The sequence below is a fragment of the Mustela nigripes genome, chromosome 12, assembly GCF_022355385.1.
Source record: "Mustela nigripes isolate SB6536 chromosome 12, MUSNIG.SB6536, whole genome shotgun sequence".
NCBI classification, from domain to species: domain Eukaryota; kingdom Metazoa; phylum Chordata; class Mammalia; order Carnivora; family Mustelidae; genus Mustela; species Mustela nigripes.
Window position 1 is genome coordinate 76263916 of NC_081568.1, and position 21242 is coordinate 76285157.

At 43.8% G+C, this 21242-nt stretch overlaps 1 protein-coding gene across 6 annotated transcripts in view; it reads right to left on the reverse strand.

Annotated features, from left to right (window-relative positions):
• Positions 1 to 5766, reverse strand: part of SIL1 (SIL1 nucleotide exchange factor) — a 214902-nt gene extending 209136 nt beyond the window's left edge. For 4 of the 6 annotated variants that reach the window (XM_059417675.1, XM_059417672.1, XM_059417676.1 and 1 more), the window contains exon 1: positions 5627 to 5766. The gene's annotated coding sequence lies outside the window, so the exon portion shown is untranslated. The remainder of the gene's footprint in view (positions 1 to 5626) is intronic. The other 2 variants (XM_059417674.1, XM_059417673.1) reach the window with 2 other exon arrangements.
• Between the last annotated feature and the right edge of the window lie 15476 nt (positions 5767 to 21242).

Below are 21242 nucleotides of genomic sequence, written 5' to 3' on the forward strand. Positions count from 1 at the left end.
TGTTCCCTCTCTTGCTGTGTTCCCTCTGTGTTCCCTCTCTTGCTGTATCTCTCTCTGTCAAATAAATAAAATCTTAAAAAAAAAAAAATTAAAACAAAAAAAGGCTAAACTCAATTCAACCCTTTGGAGAAGTGCAGGTAAAAATTATCTCTCCCACCTCTACCTCCAAACATACTCCATTTCTTCTCCAACTCTCTTAATAGCATTAGGTTTTGAGGCCAGGAATATGGAGTAACATCAGAAAGGGACAAAACTTCTGCTCTGAATTAGGAATATCACTTTAAAAAGCAGAAATGGCATCTTTTGGACACTTGGGTGGCTTAGTGGTTAAGCCACTGCCTTCCGTTCAGGTCATGTTCCCAGGGTCCTGGGATCGAGTCCTGCATCCAGCTCCTTGCTCAGCGGGGAGCTTGCTTCTCTCTCTCCCTCTACCTGCCACTCTGCCTACTTTTACTCTCTCTTTCTGACAAATAAATAAAATCTTTAATAAGAAAGAAAGAGAGAGAGAGAGAGAGAGAGAGAAAGAAATGGCATCTTACTAATCCCCATGCTTATAAACATGCAATGGCCAAGGAGTTTCCTGGGCCTACAACACACTTTAGGCAACAGGCTCAGCGATTAGAAACAGCTCAGCTGGTTGGCAAATCAAACTATGAGGGACATATTCACAGCTTTGAATCTTGTAAAGGCCAACTACCTCAAATCTTTGCATGACAGCTCTTAGCTATTGCCAGCTATCACAGGAGAAGTCAAACAGGATGGGTACCAAGGGTACTATCCCTAAGACACCCCACCCTAGGAAAACTAAGTGAACTCTTCAAAACCAGGAACTCTTTCTCACTTTAGTGTCCTCAACATCTCATCTTCCATTAGGCCTGACATCTATGAGAGCCTTAAGAAAATAAAGTGAATGGTCAAATATTCTGCTGATGTGAGCAGGCTCATGGTGAGAGAAGGAGGGTAGTACATTGCAAAAGAAATCACTGTGGAGTCAGAACTGGGTTTAAAGCCTGACTACAGGGGCGCCTGGGTGGCTCAGTGGGTTGAGCCGCTGCCTTCGGCTCAGGTCATGATCTCAGGGTCCTGGGATCGAGTCCCGCATCGGGCTCTCTGCTCCGCAGGGAGCCTGCTTCCCTCTCTCTCTCTCTCTCTCTGCCTGCCTCTCCATCTACTTGTGATTTCGCTCTGTCAAATAAATAAATAAAATCTTTAAAAAAATAAAAAAATAAAAATAAAAATAAAGCCTGACTACAACAAACTTTTGACCTTGGTCAAGTCACTTAACCTCAATGAGCCTATTTTTTTCATCTGTAAAATGGGGTAATACCAACTATTTTACAAGGTTAAAAGGAAGATTGAATGAGATAATGTTCTCCCACCTTTACTAGTCTGGTGTTAGTGTCCTAACTAATCTTATAGATATAAAATATGCCTTGATGGCTGTATTGGAGACAGTGTATAGGTAAGACCATGCAGTCTCACTGAGGGCAGTATTGCCCACAAGCACCGCAGGGAATGATTCTTCAGGAATAAAAATCTTAGCTATTTTAAGTTTATGCTCCTCCAAAGGGTCACAGTACATAAATAGATACATGGTATATCTTTGGTATTAAAATTCCATGGGGAGGGGTGCCTGAGTGGCTCAGTGGGTTAAAGCCTCGGCATTCCACCCAGGTCATGATCTCAGGGTCCTGGGATGGAGCCCCGCATTGGCTTTCTGCTCAGCGGAGAGCCTGCTTCCTCCTCCTCTCGCTCTCTCTCTCTCTCTCTGCCTGCCTCTCTGCCTACTTGTGATCTCTGTCTGTCAAATAAATTAAAAAAAAAAAATTCCATAGGGAAGGGACAATTGTGGGGGAGGGGGACTCAAAAGGGGATAGTGAACAAAAGGTCGAAAAACACTTGATGAGAGGTCTCAAGAGCTGACCCACTACTTTTAAAAACCTGACCACGATGGCACTCTGATCTCACACTTCCAAACTCTAAAACCTTTACAAGATTCAATATCGAGAAATAATTGTTTGCTACTTAAGCCACCCATTCTATACTATTCTATTACAGCAGCCCACAACCAACTTAGACACATCTCAATGCCTAAAACACTAAAGGCAAGGGCACTGTTAGGAGAATGAAAGCAGATATGGCCAGCAAACACAACCACACCCTTACCTATGTGCTACCTGGTTTAATCTGAAGGAACTATAAGTCTGTGTGGAACATAATTCTGTTGCTCCTGGATTCTGGTGGAAAATAGAAGAAGGAAAGATGCAGAGTGTAAACCCTTCCCAAGTCAGGAAACTCTGGGAGAATTCTTCACATGTGTCCTGAGCAGGTTCTATCTTTTACAAGATTCTTGTACCAAAGTCAAACCCAATTACTGTTGATGCTAGGAATCAGGGGTTACCCAAAGCCCCATCTGAATGGCAAGGGGCTATTCTCCTCCTCCCCTACTCAGCAGTGAAGCCCTTGGTGAAAGAACATGAAGAAAAGGGCAGGATACTACCCCTTCAGACTACATATAATTAAAATAAGAAGTTCTGTGCTGTGAAAAACTAAGGCCTGCAGCTTAAGACTGACTCAGAGAAGGATAAAGTATTCATCCTTGTTCAAAAAGAGAAAAGATTAGCCTCACAAGGACAGGTCTCCAAATTGACACCAAATCCAGGAGTTAGAGATGCCTGTGCTACAGAGCGTGAGCTAAGCACCATCTGGGGCCCCAAAGAAAAATCCCCAGGAATACATGACCAAGGAGCTAGCATTTTAAGAATGTTCAGATTAGCTCTCCTGAAAAGAGGCTTACTCCAAGAGATGACAGACAGCCTCTGCAACACAGCTTCACTGAGGAAAGGATAGAAAATAAGTAGAGAGTGGGAGGGAGAGGTAGGATGAGGTCAGAGCATGAATTGACAAAGATAATAAACAGAGAAAGGCATCTACGTATTTGGAAAAAGATACAACTTACCTTTAAAGACTCATTATTTAGGGCACCTGGGTGGCTCAGTGGGTTAAGCCTCTGCCTTCGGTTCAGGTCAGGATCTCAGGATCCTGGAATCGAGCCCCGGCTCAGTGGGTTAAGCCTCTGCCTTCAGCTCAGGTACGATCTCAGGGTCCTGGGATAGAGCCCCACATCGGGCTCTCTGCTTAGCAGGGAGCCTGCTTCATCCCCATCTCTCTCTGCCTGCCTCTCTGCCTGCTTATGATCTCTATCTCTGTCAAATAAATATTTTTTTTTTTTAAAAGGCTCATTCTTCAGGGGCGCCTGGGTGGCTCAGTGGGTTAAGCCTCTGCCTTCCGTTCAGATCATGATCTCAGGGTTGTAGGATCCAGCCCCGCATCAGCCCCGCATCAGCCCCGCATCAGCCCCGCATCAGCTCTCTGCTCAGAGGGGAGCCTGCTTCCTCCTCTCTCTGCCTGCCTCTCTACCTGTGATCTCTGTCAAGTGAATAAATAAAATCTTAAAAAAAAAAAAAGACTCTTTTTTCAAAAACTATTCTCATTAATAGTAAGTCTTCATTCTTTGAGGGTAGAAGTTACTGCATTCCTATGTCCATTAATGGGTTCCTCCTCATTTAACCACTCTTCCAAGTAAGCACTCTCTTTTTTTTTTTTTTTGAAAATTTTAAAGTAATCTCTACACCCAAGATAGGGCTCGAATTTAGAACCCCAAGATCAAGAGACATGCTCCACCAACTGAGCCAGGTTCAGGTGCTCCAGTAGTCCCATTTTTATGCATTGGAAAACCGAGCCTGAGAGGTGACTTGTGCAAGGTCATATGGCTAGTAAGTGATAGATTCAAAACATGTTCACCACACACCAAAAATCTACTAAGTCCACTTCAAAAGAACTTTTTACTCATCTGAAGACAAGTCAAGTGAAAGTGGCTTTAACCATGCATGCCACTTGGGGTTAAAAAAAAAAAAAACAACAGTATGGCATTATGTATTAATGAAACTGATCACTAATATGGCTCAAAAATGTCTCTGAAGACAATTTCAGAGGTAGATTTTCAAAACTGCTTCAGACAATAACAGTTCACTTAAGGCCACACTCCCACCACTCACACCTACGCATACCACTCTAAAGGAGAACAGCACTCAATGAAGAAGTTCTAGCATGTTTACTTTAAAACTCATGTTGTTAATTTTTCAGTTTCACTTCACTAGCCTTTTATTGGGTCAGTGAAACACACCAAGGGTCAAAGTTGGCCTCTGCAGAGAATAACTGGTCTCCAGTGGGGCGCTTGGGTGGCTCAGTGGGTTAAGCCGCTGCCTTCGGCTCGGGTCATGATCCCAGGATCCTGGGATCAAGCCCCACATTCGGCTCCCTGCTTGGCAGAAAGCCTGCTTCTCCCTCCCCCACTCCTCCTGCTTGTGTTCCCCTCTCTCCCTGTGTTGCTGTCAAATCTTAAAAAAAAAGAAACCCCCAAGGGCCATATTCTCAACTGAAACCACACATCAACTTAAAATCCACGTTATACATCAATCCTAACATCCTCATACCCTGGCTCCCATCAAAATCCTATCCAAACCCCAAATCTGGCTATATTTCTATCAGACAACCAAAAAAGCTTGGGTGGGGTGGGAGCTAAAAAGACACAAAGATATAAAACAAAGCTTTTGCACTGTCATAACACTGCTACTGTTTATAAACACATCAGTTTCTTTTCTTAGCAGACATGGAAGATTCATTCTCCTCCTGCCTACCTCCTCCGGGTTAATCTAACCCCTTCAATCCCCCCAAAGAAGTTCGTGGTTGGTTTTGTTTTACTGAGGCCAGAAAGCCACACAAACTGAAGTCAATGCCAGATATTAAACTTTTTAGTAGAAAACTGACAATACATATGCGGGGCAGGGGGGCAATTTTTTTTTTTTTTTTTAATACCTCTACCTTCTAGAATGCAAAGAAACCCCCAATGGCCTCTCAGGTGCTAGGTATTCTTTCCCACCTAGAGGCCCATTTCAGGAGCTCCTATGGCAACAGATTCCCTCCAGTCTTCTATAGGAGAGACTCTCAAAGCAAGAATTTCAGGACCCTCAGAATCACCTGGGAAGCACTGCAGGTGCCCATACTCTACTTTAAATGATGTCCCTGAGTACAGGCCAGGGATGTACACAACCTCCTAGGTGATTTGAAAAACACCAAAGTGTAAAATCCGCACTTCAAAGACAAGTCTTCCATCTACCAAGAAAAAGGACAACACAAGTCAGGCGTGGAAATACGACGAAGGCATATGGTCAATTCCATATGGTGAAGAGACATCGAGGCCTCGGCCAAGAACCAGAATGTCAGCAAAGGAGCGGTTAGATGCAGAAACAGGGTGAAAGAAGGAAACAGAAAAGGAAGCTGAAACAAAGATCAGAAGCTAGTCTCGAAATTCCCACCGCCTCATACCCTGGCACTTAAAAAAAAAAAGTTACGGGAGACGCTGTGAACAAAAAAGATAAGTGAGGCGACTCCTGGGCTGAGGCCAGGTCTCGCTTGGGCGTCCTGCTTTGGAAGAAGGCGATGTATAGGTTGAGGGGGGCAGGTGTCCTGTGTGGGGACCCCGGAACAGTTGTGGGAAGAGACTAGGACACCGGTCCGAGACTCCCGCCCAGCTCCAGGGCCGGGCGGCCCCCTTCGCCCCTACCTTCGGCTTCCTGCCCGGCAGCCGAGAGGTTAGACACAACCCCCACAATTCCAGGCGGCTGCAGCGACAACCAGCTCACCATGCGCAGACGCGGCGGCGACCCTCTGAATCTGTGAGCGCGCAGTTATTGCGTCACTGGCCGTCTCGCCCAATTGCCGCCTTCCAGAAAAGACGTGCGGCCTCCTCCCTCCCTTTCCTGCTAGCGAGCTTGTTAAACCCCGCCTCTCTCCCTTGCTTCTGCTAAGTCCCCCCTCTTCTAACGCACATGTGATGGAGGCCTTTTACTCTGTATCCCTCCGCCAGAGTGAGACACGTCTGAAGGAGATCCCCACGGGCCTGATTTTGCTTCTAAGCCAGACTGAAATGGGACTTTGAAGTCTCATCTCTGATTTCCCAACAGTTTAATTTCTTTCTAGCGGAAAGAACAACAGAAGGAAACCAGAGGACGTGAGGCGTAAAGAGAAATCAAACTGTTGCCAGTGTGGGATACATCCGAGTCTCAAGCAGTAAAAATAGTCCTTTGAAAATTCATGCAGATAGGTCACTAGGAAGTCATTTAGTTTTTTATATTTACGTACTGCGTGAACTTACACAACCAATCATTTTCAAAGTTATAGTCATCCACAGTTCAAATTCTGCTCTACCCCTGAATATCTTATGGGCCATGTGTTGCATATATATTTACTAATAATTTCTGAAGATCAGAACTGTCCCGTCCTTTTTATAGATGGGGAAGCTAAGGGTCAAAGAAGTTGAACTTGTACAAAGTCGCAGGAAGTAATCAAACTGAGAATATAAGCCAGATTTGGGTGATCCCAAAGTCCCTTTCTCTTTCCATGATAAGACCTTCCCCTTGACCAGAGGCATTTAATCTGACAAGTCAAATGGAGTGTTTGCTCCCTCAGGACCTGAGAGTCCAGACATCGTGATTCCTGGACATTCAGAAGTGGAGAAAACGACTATCCAAACAAGCTGCAACTTCCCCCCAAATAGCAGGTTTTTTCCAAGAAGAAACAATCAACCGGTCTCTGGTTTGGGTTTCTAGCAGTTGATCTACTTTCTTGATTATGTTTACTTCAAACAGATGGGAAATTGACTTTGCAGCTGTGAGCAAACTTTGGTTAGTAGCCTGGGGAAAGAGAACAAGACTTTGGGCAATAGTTGAGTGGGAAGTGACAGGGTTTTTTTTTTGGGGGGGGGGGGGTCCTTCCTTCCTTCCTTTCTTTCTCTCTCTCTTTCCCAGAAAAGTCTGCATAGAACACTTTCCTGGGACTAAGTGGGAAAGGACAGCTATCAGCTCACTTTTTCCATGGAATACTGGGGAGGCTAGCAAGGGTAGCCCAGGAATAATTCTAGCTTGTGTCACTGCCTAGTACCATGAAGATAAATAACAAATGTTCAAAAGTGCACAATGATAATTCACAGAATGAATATATAAATTACAATCGTGCCTGAAGCAAGTTATAAAAAGACAGTAACAAAGTGCTACCAGAGTAATATGCTTATAAATAGAATAAGCTGGGCGCCTGGGTGGCTCAGTGGGTTAAAGGCTCTGTCTTTGGCTCAGTTCATGGTCTCAGGGTCCTGGAATCGAGCCCCAAGTCGGGCTCTCTGCTCGGCAGGGAGCCTGCTTCCTCCTCTCTCTCTGCCTGCTTCTCTGCCTACTTGTGGTCTCTGTCTGTCAAATAAATAAATAAAATCTTTATAAATAAATAAATAAGTTCAAATGTTAGAATGAATAAATAAATGCATGGCCAAGAGAAGAGTCCAGCTGGACACAGAGAGGCCAGTACTCAGAGCTTGGTTTCTTTCTTGGGACAGAGCTAACTGGGTAAAGTGTATGGGGAAGGGAAATTCTGAGCCCCGCCAGTGCCCCAAACCTTGAAAGGACCTGAGGACCACTTTCCCAGGAGAACCAGCTCTGACCTCAGGCCACCTCGACTGCTAAAACCAGTATGCAGGGCTAGGCCTAAGCAGACAGCCCCTATTTTCATGGCCAGCAAACAAGGAGGACCACTGTAAAAGTGGGAAGTTTGAATTATAGGGAACAGAATGGGTGATGGGATCACAGAAGTCTCCTTTCTGTTTCCTTGAATTACTCTTGGAATTGGGCAGAAATAGTCTCACTGGGTTCTTACCCTCAAAGAGCTCAGGGTCAGATAAGAGACACAGAAATGTAAATAGATCAAAGCAACACTGTCCAACTAGGACTATAAAACAGAAATATTAACAGAGCTATAAGAAGAACCCCACTCGATTCACACTGCTGTCTTTCTTTCCAAATCCCTTATGTGAGTACATCTTTTCTCCATTCATCATCTTGTTTGCTCCCTGTGAGGCAGATAGGGCAGATTTTATTCCCATTTTGCAGATAAAGCAAAATTCCTTGAACTCATCAGATCTATGTTGTCCAATATGGTAGCCAACAGCCACATGTAGTGTTTAGATTTAAATTAATTAAAATGAAAGAAAATTTAAAACTCAGTAGTCATAGTAGCCTCATTTCAAGTACTCAAGAGCCACATGTGGCTAATGTCTACCATACCATACAGCACAGATAATAGAACATTTCTGTCATCACAGAAAGCTCTATTGAACAACAGCACTTTAGAGGTCCTGAGAGACAGTGCAAGGGCAGGAGTATGGAGTCAGAGCTCTCAGTGTTCCCAGAAAAGCTGAGTAGGGCTGCCAACATAGAACAAGCAAGAAGCTGAGGGGCACTTCCAAGGAGACCAAGAGGAACTGGTCTTCGAAAGCAGGGTCCTCCACTTCCTGGGCTGCACACAGATGGCATGGGTGGCAGCAGCCAAGGCATGGTAGAAACCAGATGATCTCTACACTGAAACCTGGGCACATCTGAGCCCACATAAGCAGCTTCCTTGGTGGAACTCAGGAATTCTAGGTATCTCAACTCCAGAAAATATCAAGGATGCCAGTGACTGTGTTTTCCTCTGTCTTAGGTTCATCTCTGAAGGCCTCATTAGCAGAAAAGGAAAAATAACAATCCCTTTCACGTCCTGTGAAAGAGATGTGAGACCTCACATGTCACCTGCTGTCACCTACTAGAAGGCCTTGGCAGCTCCAGGGGGCTTCGACCAGAAAAGTCAGTAAATTTAAGCTGCATTTGCCCTCAGCTAAACAGGTTTCTCTAGTTCAAAGGAAAAGCACTCAAAAGAAGAGACCTACAAGACAAACAAGATTTCAAAGGGTTCTCACCAAACAGCTCCCACTGAGGCCAAAGCAAAACCCCAAGAACCATGATTCTGTCTCCAGAAACACCTTCATCCACAACACCTACTCAGGGACACAGACATCTGACACAAATTCGGGCACCCACAAAGACAGTCAACCACAGGAACACACATACACACACAGCTAGGGCAGCCACTGCTACAGCCCTGTTCCTGTTAGCCACTGCTGCATAACCAAGCATCCCAAAATAATCATTTACTTAGCAATTTGGGTAGGGCTTGGCAGGGAAGAACCAACTCTGCTCTGTGTACTGTCAGCTGGCATGGTTCAGTGAAGGCAAGAGGCTCAACACATGGCCGGCAACTGATGCTGGATGTCAGTTGGGACCTCCACTGGTTACTGTCATCCAGGACATGACGAGCGGCCTCTCCCAATAGCTGCTTGGCCTCCTCACAGTTTGATAGCTGGTTTCTAACAATGAGCATCCCAAGGGAACAAAACATAAAAGTGCATGGTATTTTTATGATCTAGCTTCAGAAGTCACATAGCATCTTTTCTGCCATGTTCTGTTGGTTGAGGGAGTCACAGAGGTCTGTCTACATGGAAGGAAAAGGAAGGAGAAACTCTCTCTCTCTGAAAGAAGTTGACATCATATGGTAAGGAGAACATGTGGGAGGGGATGTATCACAGCAGCCATCTCTGGAGAATAGCCACAAGCCCCACACCCTGTCACAGACACCCACAGTCGTGCAAACAGCTTACATATCCAGAGTCATACAGAGTGCACAGATGTGTTTACACCTGTACATAAATGAAAACTTCCTGCATTCACATATATGAACATGTCACCTAATGCTATGCCTTTTGTCACATATATATTTCTTACATAATTACACAATTAGAAGTGTTTAGGGAAACATGAAGGCATACACTAGAGAACAACCTTGAACATCAAACAGAGACCCTAAGAAAACCAGATTGGGAGCAGATGGAGTATAATCTAGATGTGAGTTGTCCCCTCACCCTGCTCCATTTCCCCACCAAGAACCCATGGCTGCACAACCATCAGTGTGAAATGCAGAACTTATTGCAGGTGTCACAGGCGTGATGGAGGAGAATGTTAATCCCACATACCCCGCAGCAGACAACCTGGAAGCCTACTTGAGCAGTTCTTTCCTCCCAAGTCCCTGTCTCACTTCCATCACTCTGTGAATCATTTTTACCTCTTCTTTCCCTTGGATGGTACCCAGTTAGCCAGCTCACATCTCTGTCTCCTCCTGGATTCTTCCTCAAGCCTCCAAATTCTTCACTCCTTTACCATACAGAGAAGTACAAGTTTGCCCAGATCCATTAGAAAGGGCTTATGTAAATACAGACAGGCAAGGACTGGAGCTGGAAGCAAGGGGGTCTAAAGACAGGCTACGCTCTCATCTCTCCTTCTCATGGACCACCTGTCCTCTTGCTCTTGTCTTCTGTATCACACCAAGATGTCTGACTGACCAAGACGGTTTAACTCTACATTCCTAATTTGGGCTGAACCAAGTTGACTGGAACACTTCTTTGCAATCTCGACTCACCCACCCACACCTGGAAGATCGCTAAGAACAAGGCCACTGCAGGGCTGTTGTAGGGCAGCCTGTGTGGGCCCTCTCCCAGTCCAATCCGTGCCTCCCACATACAAGGGCCAGGGCTGCTTCTCCAAGCAGAGAGCTGCAGATGGGATGCTGTCTGCTATAGGGCACTCCCGGGTGTGACAGGCACAGTGACTGACCATGCCTGCACATGCTAGCATGGTCCTGGGTCAGTAAGTCAATGAGGGGAGAACATTTCCCTCCTCTGACACTGTCCCTCATAAAGGTTCCTAAGCACGCAAGCTTTGGGAGATCACATATGGAGAATAAGGCTGACTCTGCGGACTCTGTGGCATGTCTCAGAATATTAGGTCATCAAATCCAGCATCATTGTTAGCAGGGGAGACTGGATTTGGGACTGTGGAACAGTTTTTAAATGGCTTTAGAATCAGAAAGATGGCTCAAATCCTGACAGCCTCTCAATAGTTAAGCAAGTTGTTCTAACCCTAACCTACCTTCCAGGGCTGTTTCCCTATAACCTGGAGATAATACTAGTATTCCCTTCAATAACTGTATGGTGATTAAATGAGATGACATATGCAAAGTACTCAGCCCAGTGCCTGGCACAGTAAGTGCTGGTTACTAGTACTATTCTTTCCCAGGCCTTTTGGTTACATAGATGTGGCACTAAAAGCTGGGTACAGTTAAATCACACACAATACATGTACAGATACTTAAAAGCTCACACAGGAGATCCTGCTTTATATTCCCACTTAACATTTGAACTAATTATTCCACTGGCAGGTCTGCACTTTCCACACACAGATTATATATCATGCCCAGGCTGTATATGGGCTTTTGTGAAAAGGTTGGAAAAAGAAGTATTACTCAAGCAGACAAAGCCTTCCTCTGGTCAAAAATGAGGCACACATAAAATGAAAGGTATGGGAGCATCTCTGGAACAGAAGGTCTTGGGAGCTCTTCTGGAGAAGGCATACTGCATTTTCTGGGCTGGGTGAGGATGACAAGTTGAATGTGGTTTTTCTCATGGCATCTTTATTACTGCATACACTGGAGCACACAATAGGCCAGCTCAGGCGGCAAGGGGCTGGCCACATGCAACACATCATTCTTATTTGTTTAGCTAGTGTGGCTTCCCATTTCCCCACGGCCTCTGCAGAGACACCCAGAGTGGGAGGCACTGGCATCAAGATCGTTATGGAATTATGAGACCAAACAAACCATCACTAGAACCCCTGTGGGGAAATAAATCTTACCTGGCTAGAACTTGACTGCATAGCCGCAGGAACCCTACGTCATTCTCCTAATGCCTGCTCCTCAGTGACTGGCAGGGGTAAGAGATGGAGAGCCTGGTAAGGTTGAGGGGTCCTTCTCCAGGTCAGGGGATCTAGGGACTCTGACCTCATCAGCTACTCACCCTGAGCAACAATGAGAATGAGAATAATAACAACATGAAGCAGAACTTCACAGTTCAGAAAGCCTTCTTATGTACACCAGATAATTCTCACGGATAGCCTGAGAAATGCAGGTGTTACTCTCCCTCATTAACCAAAAAGGAAACTGAAGTTCAAACTACATCTTGAAGTTCTACATCTCTGAGAGTGATGTAGCACAGTGCTGGGACCATGGTAGTCTCCAAATGGAACACGTGGGACGGAATGTTCCTAATGGCCCAAGGAGACGCTTTGTTCTAGCTCCAAATCTAATATTTTAATATTACAAATAGGTCAGATTCCACCTACCACAGTGTGTCCATGACTTGATAAATTTATTGAGTTCATGTGCAGGTCCTGTGCTAAGAACTGGGGATTTAATGGTGAGTGAGCACACTTAGTCTTGAAGTAGATTAAAAGTAGTCTCAAATTCTTTGCACTCCCATGATTGAGAGGTGGAATATATATCCCATCCCTGTGACTCTAGATGGCTTTGACCGATAGAATACAGAAGTGATGTTATCCAGTTTTTTTTTTTAAAGATTTTATTTATTTATTTGACAGATCACAAGTAGGCAGAGAGGCAGGCAGAGAGAGAGAGAGAGTAGAGGAAGCAGGCTCCCTGCTGAGCAGAGAGCTGGACATGATCATGACCTGAGCCAAAGGCAGAGGCTTTAACCCACTCAGCCACCCAGGCACACCAATGTTATCCAGTTTTAAGCCTTAAAAGCTTCCACGTTGGTCTCTTAGAGCCCTGAGCCATTCTGCAGTAAGTCCATCCACTCTGATAGTGAGACAGCACGGACAGGGAGAGGGGCCCAGCTGAGCCCAGCCTTCCACCCATCCCACCAAGGTACAAGACTTTGAGTGAAGCCTTCATGGGCATTTCAGACAGACCAGCCTCCCGCTGAGTGCCACTGAGAGGTCATAGTCAACATCACAGAGAGCAGAAGAATCATCCAACCAAACCCTTCCTGAATTCCTGGCATACAAAACCATGAGCTGTAACAAACTGGCTGTTGTTTGAATCCACAAGTAGGCAAAGTTTCTCTGTAAAGGGCTAGATAGTAAATATTTTAGGCCTTGATGACCATTGTACTGTCTCTGGCACATAGTGTTCTTGTTCTGGGTTTTTAAAATAACCTCTTAAAAATGTAAACACACACACAGGCACAGTTTTCTAGTTATACAAAAACAGGCTGTGGGCTAGATCTGGCCCATGGTCCCTACTTTGCAAAACTGTTTTAAGCACTAAGATCTGAGGTAGTTAGTTACCTAGAAACAGCTAACCCGAATAGTCCTTTTTTGAAAGAGGCTAAAAACTGCAAATAAGACAGACATGAAACAAAAGAATAATAATTAATCAAATAACCACATAGAGGAAATGGGCCAGGTGCAATGGGATCTAATGTCACTGAGGGTTTTAAGAAAGGTCTCCCCCAAAAGGCAACATTTAGGCTGAAACTTATAGAGGAACCCCATACCCATTAGCATCACTCCCCACTCCCTTCTTTCTGATCCTTAACAACCACTAAGCTATTTTCTCTGTCTCCACAGATTTGCCTAGTCTGGATATTTCATATAAATGAAATCATACATAGGTCTTTTGGGGAATTTTTTTCCCACTTAGCATAATGTTTTTAAGGTTCTTATTCTATGGGGCGCCTGGGTGGCTCAGAGGGTTCAGCCTCTGCCTTCAGCTCAGGTCATGATCTCAAGGTCTTGGGATCGAACCCCACATCGGGCTCTCTGCTCAGCCTTGCCTGCCTCTCTGCCTACTTGTGATCGCTGTCAAATAAATACATAAAATATTTTTTAAAAAAAGGTTCTTATTCTATGGATACAACAAAATTTTCTTTTCTTTTTTTTTTTTTTTAAGACTTTATTTCTTTATTTGACAGAGAGAGAGAGACAGTGAGAGAGGGAACACAAGCATGGGGAGTGGGAGAGGGAGAATCAGGCTTCCCACTGAGCAGGGAACTCAATGTAGGGCTCGTCCTAGAACCCTGGGATCATGACTTGAGCTGAAGGCAGATGCTTAATGACCAAGCCACCCAGGCACCCCACAACAACATTTTCTTTATCTGTTCATCAGACAATGGACATTTATATTATTTCCATTTTTTAGCTGTTATAAATACCACTGCTATGAACATTCACATACAAGTTGTTATTTGTACACCTGTTTTCAATTGTCTTGAGTATATATTGAGGAATGGAGTTTCGAGAGCATGTGGTAACTTTGTTTATGCCACCATTTTTTAAATCAATAACTATAGGTTAGAGGATAGAATGGTCCAGTTGGTTTAAACCTAAGTCACATGCTCTATTCCTGGTGCTCAGAGTGGAGTCTGTTTCACTAGAACTACATGGACTGAGGAGAGAATGATGGTTCCTTAGAAGGCAATGATGTACATTTACCAGACAGAGAGTGAATGGACTTGAAGCAGCAAATCCACAAATGACCACTGCAAATAGCTACATTTATTGAATGCTTACTGTGAGGCAGACACGGGGCTAAGTGATGTGGGAAACAAAGGCAAAAGAGAAAATTAAATTTCCTTGGTACTCACAGCCTATTGATAATTTCTTGAAATGGGCAACCTTCCTCTAGGAACTCAACTGTCTCAATGTCGACACTTTACTAAGAGCAAAAGGCAATCTTAGCTTAATATTGTCCTGACAGCACCCCCCACCCCGATCCTTTAAGTCTGCTTTAACTTATAAAATTCTTTTGGAGACTTCCTTTATTTCTACCCCCAAGATACATGTTAGCAATCATCCTCCAAGCATATGGACCACTGATACACATCTGAAGGGTCATGACTAAGGTTTTACTGAACAGTAATAAATGACCTTTCCTAACAATAGCTAGCCCCCTCAAGGTCCTGGAACCATGCTTCCAAAATTCCTTAGAGACTTACACTATCTCTCAGTTCCTCCTAACTTGAAATTATGTAATCAGTCACCCATCACAACCCCAGTGCAGTTCTTTTTGCCCATGGGTCTTATCCCCATGCTTTAATAAAACAACCTTTTTGCACCAAAGAAGTCTCAATTCTTTCTTACCATTTGCTCTGAACCCCAACATTTCTTCATCACCAAGTATATCCACTATCTCATTTAATCTTCACAGCAATCTCCCAAAGATTCTCTTATTCCTATTTTACAGATGAGAAAACTAAGTTCAGAAAAATTGTGTAAAGTGCCTGAATCTGTATAGTTGGGAGATGGGAATTTGAATCAAAGTCTAACTGTGAAGCAAAGTGTCAGGGAAAAAAAAGATTCTGAACCATGTTGCCTAATTTTCTTTTTTAAGTAGGCTCCATGCCCAGCATGGAGCCTAATGTGAGGCTTGAACTCATGACCCTGAGATCAAGACCAGAGCCAAAACCTAGAGTCAGATGCTTAATTGACTGACCCATCCAGGTGCCCCACAGATTCTGAGCTATGTTAAAATATATCTGATAGAGGCTCTTTTATTTTATTTTTCCAATACTTTTTTTAAAGATTTTATTTATTTATATGAGAAAGAGTAAGCCAGAGAGAGAGAGCACAAGATGGCAGAAAGAGGCAGAGGGAGAAGCAGACTCCCTGCTGAGCAGGGAGCTCACCACTCAGCTCAACCCCAGGACCCTGGGATCATGACCTGAGCCAAAGAGAGGTGTCTAACAGACTGAGTCACCCAAGTGCCCCTTCCCAATACTTTAAAAAAAAAAAAAAAAAACAAAACATTGGGGCACCTGGATGGCTCAGTGGGTTAAAGCCTCTGCCTTCAGCTCAGGTCATGATCCCAAGGTCTTGGGATCGAGCCCCACATTGGGCTTTCTGCTCAGCAGGGAGCCTGTTTCCTCCTCTCTCTCTGCCTGCCTCTCTGCCTACTTGTGAACTCTGTCTGTCCAATAAATAAATAAAATCTTAAATAAATAAATAAATAAATAATAAAATAAAATAATTTTAAAAAAAAGATTAATCTATGTATTTTAGAAGGAGAGAACATGCATGCATGGCCAGAGGGGAGGGCAGAGAGAGAGAAATCCTTAAGCAGACTCCCTATTGAGTGGGGCTTAACCTCAGGATCCTGAGATCACAACCTGAGCAGAAATCGAGTTCAATGCTCAGCCGACTGAGCCACCCAGGCACCCCTTCCCAGTACTTTTATAATCATTGGAGAAGAGTCTGTGTAACCAAAAATTTCCTTTCATGTCATGGACAGGGAAGAACAAGTTTTTATAATGAAAAAAAAAAAAATCACAGCTGACCTTTATTTCCTTTAGATTTCTTTTTTTTTTTTAAAGATTTTATTTTTTTATTTGATAGACAGAGATCACAAGTAGGTAGAGAGGCAGGCAGAGAGAGAGAGGAGGAAGCAGGCTCCCTGTGGAGCAGAGAGCCCGATGTGGGGCTCGATGTGGGGCTCGATCCCAGGACCCTGGGATCATGATCTGAGCTGAAGGCAGAGGCTTCAACCCATTGAGCCACCCAGGCGCCCCTTCCTTTAGATTTCTAAGTAAGCTTCCAATTTTGTCAGACCACATCATTGGTATTGAGATTAAGCAGATGTATTTCTCAGAAAGCCCCCATGTTTCTTGTAACCACCCACCTTTTTCTAAGAGGTCTAGTAAAAATTCAGCTAAATTCTTCTTGTCATGAGATTAGGAAATGCAGAACTCCACATCAGGCTCTTAATCTCCTTCAGATGTGATTTACAAGAGCCCTTGTCTCCAGCTCATCTGTGGTCCTCATGGTGAGGGATCTCTGACTCCCCTGTCTCTGCTCTTGTAGTCCACAGCCTGAATGATAGGAGACGGGTGGACAGAAAATATGAGGTTGCATGTTACTGCATGTTGCACCCACACTTTCTGCCAATTCCAAAAGGCCAGCCTTTGGAGTATCGTGGCAGAATAACTTCATTTTAAGCTGCATACTGTACCAAGTTTCATACTAAGAAGCAAGCTCGTAGCATCACACTGACTCTTCCTTGAGTGACCCCTTTCCACCACCTCCTCCTCCCAATACACACGCATTCCCATCAAGGATACTTGCATCCTAAGCCCTTGAAAGATTTACTGCCAGTGCCACAGACAAATTAGTGAATACTCTAGCAGTTGATTCCAAAGACAGGATGCTCATTTGCATGAGAAGCTGCATGTCATTTGCATTATATTTGCAAGTCATTTGCATATCACGGCTTCCCTGTCAAAATGTACATAAATCCTTTCTACTTTCATTTTTTTTTATTTTCTAAAAAGGACTACGCCTCCACATCCTGCCCAGACTGTCTGATAAAATTACTAGTTGAGTATTCCTTGCTTGATTGTGAAGAGCCTCACATGCTACGCTGAGGAGATCTCAAACTGTAGAGAGTCCCCAAGAATATCAGAACTTGGTTTGAGATATTTCATTCATTCATTCATTCATTCAGCAAATTTTATGGAACACCTACGATGTGCCAGGTACTGTTCTAGGTGCTGAGGATATATCTGTCAACTATGAGCTTAAAAATAATTACAACATTAAAAGTTAAATGCCATCATTTCATATTACTTGGCACCAGTCTGATCAATAAATATGAGTAGAGACTAATACTAATATCTCCTCAAAGTACTTGGTTATAAGGTAGTCATCTGGGTATTATGGACTATACATAAGTTTTTTAAAAAATTAATCCTGATGGGGCGCCTGGGTGGCTCAGTTGGTTAAGCGGCTGCCTTCAGCTCAGGTCATGATTCCAGGGTCCTGGGATAGAGCCCCACATCAGGCTTCCTGCTCAGCAGGCTCAAGCCACTCTGCTTACTTGTGCTCTCTCTCTATCTCTCTGTCAAATAAATAAACAAAATCTTTTTTAAAAGTTATTTTAAAAATTAATCCTGAAACTAACAAATGTTCTCATGGGTACTGAAGACCCCTGACGATGCTCCATGAAGAACCCCAGGTTTCAGAAGAAACAACTGGGCAGTCAGTAAAAGATTAAAGCAGGGAAATGACCAGGTTTGTGTCTTAATATAGGCACAGCTACATGGAGGGTGGGCTGGAAGTTGCTTGAGGCCAGAGATCAAAGAGAGGCTTTCATAGCCTGGGTGTGAGATTTGGGCATGTCCATACTGCCAGCTTCCTAAACCTATGGCCCCTCACTGCTGTCTGTCTGAAATCAAGTCATATGACATATATGGTGGCTTCAGAAGTATTCAATAAAAATTTATACATCACAGAGAGGGGTCATAACACACATTGTTTCACTTAAAAACTCAGCTGTAGATGTGCCTATTCATATTCTCTCATGTAGCCATAAGCAGTAGGTCCTTCTCAACTCTTCTACCACCCAGTTCTCAACTGACTCTAGACTCTCTCTCTTCTTGATCTTTTAATCTCTGGAACTCCAAACTCATCACTTCTTTATTCTGTAGAGCAATACAGCTGCTTTTCTGAAATCCCAGGGAGTGTGGAAAAACAAAGTGTCCTTCAGTTCCAGCATCTATCCCTCTGAGAGGTTATAAGTGTAAGGACCTATTTAGCTAGAGGCTTCCATCAAGGTTAAAACACTAAAGTTGTTTAACCCTTAAACTATCCCAGCTCCTCTTCCCCCAGGGGACTTACTTAAAAACAAGTCCCGGAAACCAGCTCCAGGTAACAAAGCCCAGATACAAGGGTGGGTCAGGCCAGGTGAAGACATCTGATCAGTAACTCCCTAGTTACCAAGGAGTATGGGCCCTGCCCTTTGGGCACCTTTTGGGCACCAATTCTGACCAAGGTGCGATAGGCTAGGTCAAATGTCTATTATAGGGTAAACTGCAATTTGATTGGTCACCTAGCATCACTGTGCCCCTTTCTCTGTGTGTTACAATCTCATTGGCCAACTGTGCGTGGCCAGGCCCGACTGCATGGCCTTTGCCCTTAAAAGCTAGTCTGTGAAACAGTGAAAGGTCACCCTCTTTGTAAGAGGTGCAGCCCTGGCAGGTCAGTTTGATTCTTTTGTTTTCTTTTTTCTTTTTCTTTTTTTTAAGATTTTATTTATTTGACAGAGAGAGATCACAAGTAGGCAGAGAGGCAAGTAGAGAGAGAGAGACACACAGGGAGGAAGAAGTAGGCTCCTTGCCTAGCAGAGAGCCTGATGCGAGACTCGATCCCAGGACCCTGAGATCGTGACCTGAGCTGAAGGCAGAGGCTTAACCCACTGAACCACCCAGGCAGCCCAGTCAGTTTGATTCTTGATGCTTGGCACGAAATTAAGCTTTGCTTGACCTTCGCTTTATATTAGTCTTGCTCCTTTAATCATGGACCCATTTTGGGGGCATAACAATAAGCAACATTTTTTTAAGTCCATCCTTAAGAGAGAGCTGGTAAGGATCTTTTCAAGAGCAATACCGCTGTAACGCAGAGAAGACAAAGAGTCATGGCAGAGAGAGTATCAGGATTGTAGTGGGGAAAGGAAGCACATGACCAGATATAAAGTCTCAAGGGGTAGACCACAAACAGCTCTCATTAGGTCTTGGTCACATGTTAGGATGAATTGCTTGGTTCAGATGCTCAGAGATGCTAAGACAGGGTCTGGTTAAAAACCCATGGTAACACTAGTCTATAAAGTAGAGAAGGATAGTGGAGGGAAGCCCCAGCAGAAGTGATCAGAGAGGTAGAGAGAATGTATAGCAAAAAAAAAAAAAAAAACAAGAAAAGAGTTTTGAGAGAGAACTGGCAACATAAAACATCACAGAGAAGTCAAGTACAAGGATAGCTGGAGAGAAGTCATTGGATCTAGTAATAAGGTGACCTTCTAAGAGTAGTTTTAGAGAGGCCTTGAAGAAGATACCATTGGTTACTTCCCCAAAAGCTAATTTCCTACCCTTTTTCCTTGCCCCCTACTACAGGGCCTCAAAAATGCCAGATACTAGGGCGCCTGGGTGGCTCAGTTGGTTGAGCAACTGCCTTCGGCTCAGGTCACAGTCCCGGAGTCCCGGGATCGAGTCCCGCATCGGGCTCCCAGCTCCATGGGGAGTCTGCTTCTCCCTCTGACCTTCTCGCCTCTCATGCTCTCTCTCACTGTCTCTCTCTCAAATAAATAAATAAAATCTCTAAAAAAAAAAAAAATGCCAGATACTGTCTCAAAACCTCTTCCCCCCACCCTTTTAAACCTAAAGATAGACAAGTAACCTGGTTCTGGACAATGAACCTGGAAGTCTGGAAGCTTCTGGAAAACATTTTCCTACTCATTTCAATCAGTATCTTCTTCAACCCCTTTCTTTCCCTCCTTGGAAGTCATCATGCAAGCTCATGCTGTTGAGGGCTGCAGCAGCCAATTTAGGACCATAAGTGGACAAGCCCTACAATGGAACAAATACCCTGTGGATAGCAAATGAGAAAACCTACATCCTTGATGACACTGTCGCATGGCCAAATTAACCAAATGTGAAGCTACTAACCTCTGTTTCTTGTTATGCGAGATAAACAAATGTCCTTACTCCTTAAATCACTGTTAGTCAACTATTTAATTATTTGCAATCATGATATGTTGTGGACAGGGAAAACAGACATGCATCTATTCAGGAGGGGGTATAAAACCTGAAAGCAAAGATTTTTAAGTATTCTCCAAGTGGTTTCCACACGCCAATTAATGAACTAGCTGCATTAAAATTAATGCATGTAAAATTACATGGGGAGATTTCTTTAAAAATACAGTTTCCTGGGGGCATCTGGCTGGCTCAGTCAGTAGAGGATGGATCTCAGGGTCATAAGTTCAAGCCCCATGTTGAGTGTACAGCTACTTTATTAATTAATTAAAAATACAGCTTTCTGGCCTTTATTCCTAGAATATTCTGATTCAGTAAATCTAGCATGGAGCCCAGGGATATTTCTTTGTAATAAGGGCACCAAATGGTACAACATTTTGGAAAATTGTTGGTACTTTCTTATAAATAATCTACAATTCCAATCCTTTATTTTTTTAAGATTTTATTTAAAAATAAATAAAGCAGGGGGAGGGGCAGAGAGGGAGTGGGAGAGCGAAACTGATGCAGACTCCACACTGAGTGCAGAACCTAATGAGGGGGTTGATCCCACAACAGTGATATCATGACCTGAGCCAAAATCAAGAGTCAGACACTTAACCAACTGAGCCACCCAGTGCCCCCACAATTCCACTCCTTGTTATTTACCCAAGAAAAAGAAAAACATATGTCCACAAAAAGATGTGTATGAGAATATACATAGCAACTTTATTAATGATAGCTGAAACCGGTAATAAGCCCAAATGCCCATAACAGGAGAATGAAAAAAAATCATGGACTGGGGATAAAAGAAATTATCAAGGGGCACTGAACACCACCACACCTGGAAATCAGATATTGGAGCCAGTGAGCATGGTTCTGTGGTTTTCTCTAGCAGCAGAGAAAATGAAATTTGTCT